Raw genomic sequence first — 11,805 nt, 5'->3', positions numbered from 1 at the left:
CTCCTGCCTTTCTGCCAGACTGGTCATCATGGGTTGCAGGAGGGCTTGGATGCAGGCGGAGGACCGGCCCCTTCAGCAGCTCAGAGTAACTGGAGCAGCAGTTAGAGTCTAAGAGATACCAATGAAGTTGGTGTTTGCTGTAGATTCAGATTTGCGGCTAAAAGCAACACAGCTTTTTACTCCACTTTTCATGCAATTTATAATTGAAAAGCAGCAGAAGTCTAGTAGAAGAGTAAGCAATAGTTTGAATTACGTTTTGCTGTTAGGAGACAAATTATACAGATAAATTTGGCCGATTCTTGTGGGGCCACTGGTAGTATCAGAGCTGGAAAAAAAATAGAGATGTGATCAGAGTAACAGGAAGGGGAACAAGAGCTGATTAATCGGCAGATGGTCAGTGGTCATCATTGCTAAAGCTGACGTGGAAACACAACATTACGGTGTTTGAAGGAACCCCTGAGAATGGATGAGAACAAAACTTGGGAGCGGTCGGGTGAAATTGGGGGGTTTCTGAAGCAGGACATTCTGCTTCAGCAAAGGAGGGGAAATGCTGACTGCATGTTTGTCTCTTCATAAGATCACTAACCAGTTTAGGTTGTGACTTTTGAAAGAGCCTGACAAAGCTCCAGCTCTTGCAGAGGACATCTGACTTCGATGCACTTTCTAGTGACAAAGTCCACAACTGCTTCCTAAGGTAGGCAGCACATATCAAGAGCAGCTCATCTGAGCATTGCAGAGCAAGGAGCTCTGCACCTTAAAATAGAAACACAGATCTATTTTAGCAGCTGAAAAGGTTACCAGCTCCAGTATAGCCATGCCAAGAGTGTGTGGTTTAATCAGCTGAGGAAACGTTGGCATGTGATCCTCGCAGATAGCTGCTTACAAGCCTTCTCAAGTAGAGGATAGTAGTGTTTTCAGGTTAACTTAGCACGGTGAATATGGTGGGGAAAGGAATTACTTTTGCTCCTTTGTGCGTTCTTGGGGGTTTTGCCCCCTGTTGTACAGATAAGTAAAGCTATATTGCTGACTGCTTCTGTGTTCAAAGGGCTGTAATACTTCCAGTGGATGATTAACAGAAAACCCATCTATAGTAAATAATTCTGTGGAGAACTGCCCTATTGACACCTGGGATTTTGTCTCACTCAGTCCTTCTCTCTGTCTTCCAAACTTTTTTTCTATTTTCTGACTTCTCTAAGTTTATATTAGTCAGTCTGGACAAATGGCTATACCTGTGAATATCCCAAATAATGATGGAGAGGGTTTTTTGCTTGCTTGTTTGTGCTATGGTCAATGCATCTTCCTCTGTTTGACAACTAACATTTCTCCATGTGTTTAACAGTGATATTTGGTGCCTCAGTGCTGGCTGACCTGCCGGGAACCTCTAAGCCATAACAGCAACACAGCAGGATCTGAAATAGCTCGTAAGTCTTACAGTAATTGTGAAATGGAAATCATGGCTCATTGTTTCTCTGGGGAGCTTTTGTCAGCTAAAAATAAGTCACGTCATTAGAATTTAGCTAGTAAACTTTAGATCCTGGAAGTGTAGGCAACATAAGGCAAAACTGAATCTCTAACGAATCACTTCTGAGTTAGGGAGGAAAGAAGGCATTTTATGTTTGAAAGCCTCTCTTTTTTTGCCACCCTACAAACTTAGTTAATTTTCATTGAAATTCTCACAGCACTTCAAATACACGTGCTTTGCTATCTTCAATATCGGCATCAGGTTCACATCAAAATAAGCTTCTAAGCCAAAAGAATCAGAGGTGCCGCATTAAATTAGCTTGTCTAGAGCTCCGATTAAAATTTTACTGTAATGAGTAGACAACAAAATGAAGATATTTCAGGTATCTTCAGAAGCGTGATGGCCGTCAGCTAACATAAGATTGAATTTTGTCTTGAACGTAAATTGTTGCCTTACCTAGAAAAGGGGCCAATAAAGAAAAATCTCCACCTTTATGTCTGAAAAATGTGATCCAAAAATGTTACACTGGTCCTTATTTTCAGTACACAAAAGCATTTATGGGAGATGTGGGACAACTGATATTCTTCACATTATTCCATTATTTTTATATAAAATGTTTTTTGCTTTTGAGAATGAAGAGAGACAGGTTTTTTTCAGTGGCACAGAAAGTAAATCTGAGTAACTGCATTGGTTTTAAATTGTTTTAATTGTCAGTGGTTACTAGTCTATTATCTACAACTATAAGATTTTAAAAATGCTATTTTTTCATGAAATGGGTAGTAATTTAAGGAAGTCTCTTAAGTCACTCCATGATAGAGTAGCACTTCCATAACCAAGTGCTCAGAATTAAGTGAACATGTTTTCTGAAACATGGGGGGAGGAGACTTTACCTTTTAAAAAAAGTTTTGGTAACTTGTGCTATTTCTTCCTGAAGATTCGTTCCCACAGAAAAATGCTGCTGGTCATATGAAATGAGAAATATGATAACCTGCAATATTATACTAAGATTTAAAATTGCTCAGAAGTCCTGGATGTCAAAACTTGAATTACGACCTGGAGTACTGTAGGTGAAACTAGTACGTAGTGATGACTCTTTGTCTATCTAGGTTATTACAAAATGTTAGCTGTGCTGCAAACTTACTATGCTGCTTTATGCTCCTTGTCTGTCCTGTCCTACAGCACCTTATAAAAAAGCACTACACCTTTGTACTCAACAGTGGGTTACGTGATTATTTTTTACCTTTTCAATATTGTGTTTTCCTGTCTACAATTTCATGATGTGTTGTCTTTATTGTTAGTAACAAGGTAGCGCCTTCATATTACCACTGTACCAAAATGTCTTTCTTGGGAAGGGGGAGAGGCAGGGTGCAGTCTGCTTTTTAAATAAACATAAAAAATGGAAAGAAGTGAGGAAGTAATAATACTAGTAATTACAAGATGTTTTTGCTAAAACTGTGCCTTGAAGAATGTGCAGGTGTAAACATCTGCTTCTGGCTGAGTAGAAAGAGAGAAAGGTCTCAGTGGGAAGCATCCTGAGACACAATAAACAGAAATATGTACATCAGATCTGAAAATGAGCAATATGAGGAAGAGCTTTACTTCAGAATCAGGATCTGCTTTGAAGTGCTATATTTCATGCAGTAACTTTTTTAAATGTATTGACTTTAAGAGAGAACAGGCAGCAAAATAAATCAGAGGATGCAGATCTCTAAGGAAGGAAGAAGTGGTTGGCAAGAAAAGAGATGGGTTAGTCATGCTGTAGTTAGAACAGCTGCTGCTATCCAGCATGTAATTATGTTACTTTTTTGAGGGGGGAGACTTTGCTTCTGTATGAATAAGCAAGGTTTTCCCTTAAATACATTTCTATCTACAAGATGATTCACAGCTGAGGCCTATAGGTGTTTAGCCAGACCGAGTAGACTATGGAACAAGGCTATGCCAGCTGAGTATCTGCACAGCCTCAAACAATCTGCAGCCTTGCACACAGGGTTAGAAGTGATGCCTACATATTCGATAGCCCTTGCGGAATTTCTTTTCCTCGAGCTTCTAATTGCCCTGTGAACCATGCAGATTTCTAGCATCCTTAGCAGGGAATTCCACAAATTTACATCTCGCATGAAGAACCTTCATTGTCTACTTTTATTTAACGTGTCCTAGCTCTTGCACTGGAAAAGAGCATGGTGGAGGAGGACTGGGACTCTGTGCACAGGATCTCGGGGTGGGAGGTGGCAGCACCAGGAGCAGGGACAGGAAGAAGCTTCTCCCTCACTTAAAAGGTCTTCTCCTCTCCCACTTGCCAAGTCGTGAAGTCCATCTAAAAGTTTGGGTTTTTTAATAAAAAACCTCCTTCCTCATGACTTCTTCTGGCACTTTCTCAGCCCTTCAAGCAGTAGATCAGCTCATGGGATGGGTGGAAACTTTCAGCTCTGCACCTGGTGGCCATGTGTCCTGCTGGCTTCCTGGGCAGCTTGCAGAGGGGGTCAGACACCAGACAGAGGTGGGAGATGGAGGTGGGGGGACCCATGAGCACCCCTGGGCTTGGGAACACCCCCTTACCCAGACAGTGAACATCCATCTTCTAGAAGCGCAGAAAGAAAAATATTTTATTTCCTGGCAGTTTTTATTTCCCACTTTCGCCACAAATACTTATCAAATTTCCTGTTAAGATACCAAAGCTGACTCCTTTTTTTTGAATACTTAAATCAGAAAAAAAAACATGATTCATAAAACTGCAATATTTAACAAGAAAGCTGAGACAATACTTCGAAGACAGACGCATCTCTTGTTTAAAAGTTTGCAAACCTAGTTTTAAAAGATATTGAAATACCCAAACTTTTTACTGTTAGATTGCTGTGCATAAAACTTTTAGCACAGTTTGTTTGCTGCAATGTATGCTAACAGTAGTAGAAGTTCCTCACACAATATAGGGAGGGGGAGAAAATAAGAGGATATGTGTTTAAAAAGAAAACATCCAAAATTTATGTGCTACACATTTTGGGATGTGCTAATAAAACTGCAGCATGAGTCAAAATTTGTGGCATGGGAAACTGAGTGACTTTTGTCTGTGTATTTATCTGCTTTGTTTTTAGAGTAGAAGCTGAATGCTGTGTTTAATCATTTCAACTAAGAATTTAGAATAGTGTATTCAGTAAGTCTTCTTGCTGACAGTTTCTGGTATGTGGCTGAGCTCACATGCTGCTGCTTCATGAAAAGAAAGATGTGAACGATTGTCTGTGCCTGCATGGCGTGCTTGCCCGCACTGATGATATGAGTTGATATGTATTGGCTGTATATGGGATTTATTCTTCCAGTTTACTTCATACTTACTAATCTTTTAATTTATAAGACAGATTATTGCTTTAAAGCAAGTCTTTAAGTAGAAAAACATGATCTCATCTTATTGACACTGAATTGCTTGAGAATTCTTTAATGGTGCTTTTGTCAGGAAGACTTTGTTCCAGCAAATATTTACATCTATAGAGGAAATTGTACAGTTTCCGCTACAATAATATTGTATTGCAATACACCAGCAGTATGTACAATAAAGTAACGGTAGAGTGCTGTAATAAAGAACGGGTTTCGGGATGTAGTGTTAAAACTTCATCATTCAGTATAGTCCTTTCATCAGCTGAAACTTTGTTCTCCCTCTTCATCATCGGTGCAGAATACCTGTAGTTCATTCACCAGAGAGGGTTTGAATGGCAGTTGTGGCCTGTCTACATGTCACCAGATTTGGGCTCTTCCACGTCAACAGAGTGAACGTGCTGTAGAGGCACCAAGCCATCCCGGCCTCTTTGCTGACCACAGCATTCCCATTCTAGGACATGGGGTAGAATTGCAAGACATTACACTACTACTGCTTTTGATCACGTATCATTGAATCTTTCCGTGAAAAACAAGCAGACTATGACTAGCCTATTGCCTACAAAATATGAACAAGCAGGAAGTAGCTTTGAGTCTGAGTATTTGGCAAGTAAACCAAGAATAATAATGAGCATAATTATGCTAATCAGAAAGCCAATCTCCAAACAATTTCTAAAGCAGTGAAGGCATTGAGCCAAATACCTAGTGATATATTTGCATTTACCAAGCAAGCGCATGACCCCAGAAAAATTTATTAATACAGGAACGGTTACAGAAGCAAATTGTTCTCAGAGGAAAGCACAATTAATTCCATTCAACAATTTGGTCACGGAAGGCAGAAAGCAAAACAAACCCCCTAGGCCCATAGTGAAGTTTCAGAGTCTTTACTAAAGCGTATTACTATGATAATTTACTTAGGTTTTCTATATATTAATAGTGGGACTCAGAAAGTAAAATTTAGTTGAATACAACTTCAAGTTTTATGCAAAATGAGATATGGGAAAGATGGTAATTTTCCAAATGCATGGAGCTCCTGTTACGTTCTCAGTATTTCTTTTCATTCCTTGATAATGGAACATCATGGGAACAGGAATATTGTAGCAGCATGAGGAACAGTGCAGGTATTTTATATTCACTGACATTTGTTTCCTATTGCACAATTCTAAAGACAAGCAGAGGAAACTCCTGCCCCCAAATTACAGGAAGACTAGCACTAAATTATCAAACAATTGTGATCTGGCAGAAACGTGGGGATTCTTGACAAGGCAGGACACTGGGAATGCAGTTCTATGTCAACTATTATAGCAACAGATTATCTCTGTAATTATTTCTGCTATGACCAAGAGAGGGCATCCTTTTCCTATCAAATCATGACATGAATACTGAAATGATAAAAGCTTTTGAAGAACCTAGTTTATTTTTTTAACTATTCTGTTACATCTTAACTGAAACTTTTTGAAGTTTAAAAATGCAACTGTTTAAAAAGCAGACTGTAGTTCAATCTCCAAGTTGTTTGAGGCCATTTTAAGACCTGCTATACAGATTTATCAGTATAGCCTTTCATTTAGTGCTTGTATGGTTTCAGTAAGATATGCTTTATCTCCTCTATCAAGAGCAAATAATCTGCATTAGTAAGAGTTTACCTCTTTTAAATCAGTTCCTTAATTGCAAATTTTTTAATTTATTTAGGGAAAGCAAGGTAGGGCATTTAGTGTTACCTTCTTCCTAGAGCAGCTTTCTAGCACAAAAAGCTACCAACTTTCCATATTTTAGATACTATTTCCTTCATCAGTGGGACATCAGATCAATCTTTTGCATGCGAGCTCAGTTTTGCTGGCTGTAAAACAAATATTTCAACTTTGGTGGTGTAAACTGTGGTGTGTAGCTGTATATTATAAAAGCGTATTGTGCCAGTTTTTTTAAAGCAACCGCCTTTCCCTTTTGATATTGCCGTCGTGCCTCTCAGTCCTGCATTTACAAGCCTGAGCATTCAATGGGAACTGCTGCAGGTTCAGCACTTTTGAGAAACAGCTTACTTAGAAGTCTAAATTTGGATTTAGAAGCTTAACATTTTTGGGAAACTTGTCTATGATCCTCACAACTTATTGTTGTTAAGGCAAATATCTACCCAGTATATTTATGCTGCGACCACTTTAGCTTTTTTTACTTCTACTCTGGATAACTAATACTGGTTAAGGAAACCTTTCCGTAACTTAGGGCGAGAGAACTGTTAGAAACACTCTCAACCCCGTTTCTGTAACAGGCAGCACTGTGTTGACGAAATCAAGTTGTAGGCTTAGTAAGTCTACCTAGGTATCCAGAAATTTACCTAATGAGGGAAGAAAGTTTAATTACAGTTACAACAGAACTGAAGAACATATTTAAAAATAGTGTATCCTACTCACTTCTTTCGTAAAGGAATTGGGCTAAAATAATCTGTGCATATTACTCTTTAATTCTGTGAATCCAAAACATTAAATACTTCATTTTTGTCACAGCATAATTTGAATCATTTGCATAAGGGGTGAGTTCAAGATAATGTATTTATTAGCCAGACTAATTTTATTTTTCATTTAAACTTGCATTTTTGGGCTGTAGAAGTGAAGCAACATCTAAGAGAAGGGCAGCAATCCAAAATATACTAGAAAAGAACTGGCATTAGCTCTAACTTTGTCCTGTCTGTTGAACAAACGTAAGTTAATTCATCCTTGAACCTGGAAACCGGGTGCTGTCTAGAACAAGACAGAAAAAGCATGTTTTAGTGGTTCGGCTGCCATAGGATCCAAGATCTCCCTGCCTGCCAGAGGTCAGGAGTTTATGCCAAATGGTAGAAATTAGAAAAGACTTTGAGTTGTGAGCAAGAGGCTTACAATAAACAATGGGAAAAAAATTTCCCAGAGGAAACGTAAAATAACCTGACACATCCTTGGGTTAGCTGGTAGACCACAGAAGCAGAGAACAAATACTAGAATTCAAGCCAGGAATACAATCTCTGCTACATCCTTCCTTCTCTTCCCCTGCTTCCCCCTCCCCTCTCATCAGGTTACAAGAACAGTTCTTTATTTTAGACAACATCCTCTTGTGAGTGCTATATGTGCTTTTTGAAATGTGCAACCTGCGCCACAGTTTGCCAGTCAATCTGTGCTATAGAATCAAAGCTTTCTTCTCTTCCCTTCTGCCTCCCACTGGTATTTCAAGCTAGTGATGAAGGTAAAAACGAATAAAATACCTTGAAATTTTCAGACTGCACAAAGTAGTAGAGCTAAGACTTTTCTGCACTTTAAACTCTGAGAACCTACAGCTAACTTTAACTTGTTAGCAGTAATATCCTATAATCCTTAGTCCTCTTCTTTATTTCTGTAGGTACCACAAATATCAATAGGTATGTCCCAATTGGCAGTAAATGGAGAATGGTTATGCACTAAAAGCACACTGAAAATGGGGGAACTGGGTAGAAGAGTTTGAGTTTAATATCTGCATATATAACGGGGAAAGAGCACTGTTTGTGATACTTTCTATTAGCATTTCACAAATTTTCTGTACGGCTGTATTACAGTAATGCAGAAGTCAGCAACGAAAAATTTAGGTTCCTTACCAGAACATACCACATCTCACCTATCACAGAATCATGGAATGGTTGAGGTTGGAAGGGACCTCTGAAGGTCATCTGGTCCAACCCCCCTGCTCAAGCAGGACTGCCTAGAGCTGGTTGCCCAAAACTGGGTCCAGACGGCTTTGAAACATCTCCAAGGATGGAGACTCCACAACCTCCCTGGGCAACCTGTGCCAGTGCTCAGTCACCCTCACAGTGAGAAAGCGTTTCCTGATGTTCGGAGGGAACCTCCTGTGTTTCAGTTTGTGCCCATTGCCTCTGGTCCTACCACAGGGCACCACTGAAAAAAGCCTGGCTCCGTCCCCGTTGCACTTTCCCTTCAGGTATTTTTACATATTGATAAAATCCCCCTGTACAACCTATAGTTGTAGATAACTGGATTTTAAAAAAATCCTTATTGATAACAGTTAACCGGTAATCTCTCATGTTGTTCCAGCATGTGCCAAATAGTATGTTATATTGAAAGGCTCCCTAGGAAATGTCTTTTTATGATGCCTATGAAATTTCTAATATAACAATTAAGGAATGGCCAGGCAGTCCATGACTTAAACAGCTTCAGATTTTTGTTAGCTCTTTGGCAGGTGTAAGGAAGCTTACACCAGCTTCCTTAATAAATGTGCCTTTTATTCTGTCACATGGCAAACTCATCTATTTCCTGCAGAACCACAAGTAATATTTAATTACTTGTGCTAACAATTAGTGCTAAACTTACGTGATGCATTGAAAATACAAGACATTGCTGGTACTAACTTGCTGTTGTTACCTGCACTTCAGGTGTTAACTGAAACATTGGATCCGACAAATTGGTGTGTGGGCACTGACAAAAAGGGAGAAAATATGTCTACATCTAACCATTAACTGCTTGTCTTGTCTCTTATGTTTGCAATACCCTTACTCCTATGGCTGGCTGGCTGCGTGTGACAGCCAGTGCAAAGCCTTGCTCACACCTTGTTAAGCACCCACTAGAAGAAGACAAGACAACTATCTGCTACTGTCCCATGCTTGTTTCGCTTTTCTTCCTTATATCTTCTTCCCTACATTTTCTTCCTTGGATTTCCTTCCAGTGATGGCATGCTCTTCAGTGTGAAAGCTGGGCCGAAGAAACGCCTTACAAAGCGCAACAAATAGCCTTCCTTGCAGCTTACAGCCAAATGACAACCAAAAAATATATAACAGATATATTAGATAAACTTCTTGCATTGGCCAGAAAAATAGCATCAAATATATCATTTATCGAAGTTCCATGTTTATTGACAATTCAGAAATCACATGCTGTTTTGACTGGGGAATGATCTTGTTTGTGACCTTAGACAGAGTTGAAATTTAAACTTCTTTAAATCTCTTTCAGGATTTCTCTTTTGTTGTAGTTATATTGCTCTTCCAGAGCAAGCTGTAGTAGTAACATCTGCTGCACCAGCAAAAGACCTGTGGGCTTAAAAATTCTCCAAAAGGTTGCAAACTGACTCCTAGTCTTCTGACTGACAAATAAGACTGTCTCTACAGACTACTTTGCTAAAAGAGAAAACACGGTACCCAACACAGCAGTCGCTCTGTGACATACAATTTGGACAGTATGACATGATCCAAGGATGTCCTGTGTTCTGGCTGACTTGGAGCCATGAGAGATTTTGGAGCTTTACAGTCATTTTGTTGTTGTTTTTTTTTTTTTTTTCATTTCAGAGAGCAGGCGTGTTCACAGACTGCCATGCGTTGAGAAGAAACGACACGTTATTTAATGACCACACACAGAGATTGGTTCTCTCAAAGTTGGACCAAGTCCTTAATAAAAACACCATAACATAAGATTCAAAACTTGCTAGAAAATATTGATCAGCACCATTGTGATCATGTTATTAATTTTTCTTCCTATCTACAAGTTAAATAAAGCAGTTTACTGCTGTGGTGTTATGGCTAAAGAAATAACACCATTAACAAGCACATGCCATTTAGTTCATACGTGGTGTGAAAAGCCCGTGCAGCTGCAACCATACTGAGCCCGAGTTACAACATTCATTACTCATTTGAAGCTTTTGGCTTCAGTAAGTGTAAGTGAAGAGGAGGCTTTAAGTACCCCATAAAGTACCCCACTCTGAAATTCCAGCATTAATTTTAATTTAGTAGTTTCCACGTGTTTTGAAGAAGATTCAAGTAAAATCAGCTACAGTATTTGAAGTTCCCAGAAAGAGTATAACATCAGCAAATTTACTTGTTTTATTGGTTGGTTTTTATTTTTGTTTTTTATTTTGCTAACTTCAGTTGGTCTAGGTAACAGCTGGAGAAAAGAAAGGAAAAAGACTCCATCCTTTATGACTGAGTTTTATCTGGTTTTTGTCTGTGGTCAAACAAATATAACTTTTCTCCAGCTCAGTACCTACGGCTTCTCATGAAATACTGTTGGTTTTCTAATTCTTTCTTGGAAATTCACTTTCTGGAAGAGTCACTAGGAAGGATCTGATTGTTAGATTATCTGGTATTTTGAAATTATTTCAGTGTATTGATTGCACGAAAATGATGTTAATCACAGGAGCAACTGCAGGCGGCAGTTGGCTGCTCTTCCTTTTTCAGCCTCTCTTAGTCCCATTAGATCATGAAGTTTTTAGGACTGTGGCACTTTGCAAGTTGCGTGGTTCTGGCCACTCTGTTCAGAGCAGTCCCAGAAGGTATTAGACGAGGACTTTCAAACGGGTTTTCAGTGACACAGCTGAGCCTACGCTATGTGATGGATCCTGATGACCATTTTCCTCCATCTTGAAGAAAACCTGTTTGATTTATAGTCAACCTGCGGCACTCAGGAGAAGGAGGAGATGCTCCATGGACCTGTTCCTGCCTGCCACCACTTCTTCAGTTGAGTCAATGGTGATACTTTGTCAGAGTGCTTTGCATAGTCAACGTCCTAGTGGCTATATTATTCTTCACTTATGCAAATGCTGGGTTTTTTCTGCGGTTACTTCTCTCCTGCCTTTGAGAAGCATAGCAGAAGTTCAGTGACATTTCCACACGGGCAGCCCCTTCCTCATTTGCCTCATCCTTTAAACATGGGACAAAGGGGCACGCTGAGATTGCTCCCACTGAAACACTGTTGGAAAGTGCCCGGATAGCTATATCCCTCACGGGAGTTCAGATTCAGGACTTGGCAACACTGGCAAGTTACTCTGCTGGCTCCAGGGTGTCTGCTCCTCCTGTACGCCACCTTCGCATGGCTCAGCAGCCTCAGTACGCCTGCCATACATACTCTGCGTGTATACTATACCCAGGGATTTTCCCCTTACCTTGGCCGGTACTGCAGATTTGAGCAGGGAAATCCCAATCGCTCCCTACGGCATACTCTCTGCAGTTATGCAGCACCTGGTCCAGCTCAGATTCAGAC

This window comes from Pygoscelis adeliae, unplaced genomic scaffold, assembly GCF_000699105.1.
Source record: "Pygoscelis adeliae isolate BGI_AS28 unplaced genomic scaffold, ASM69910v1 Scaffold133, whole genome shotgun sequence".
NCBI lineage: Eukaryota > Metazoa > Chordata > Aves > Sphenisciformes > Spheniscidae > Pygoscelis > Pygoscelis adeliae.
The sequence above is the reverse complement of the archived record's forward strand: the minus strand, read 5'-3'. Positions refer to the sequence as shown.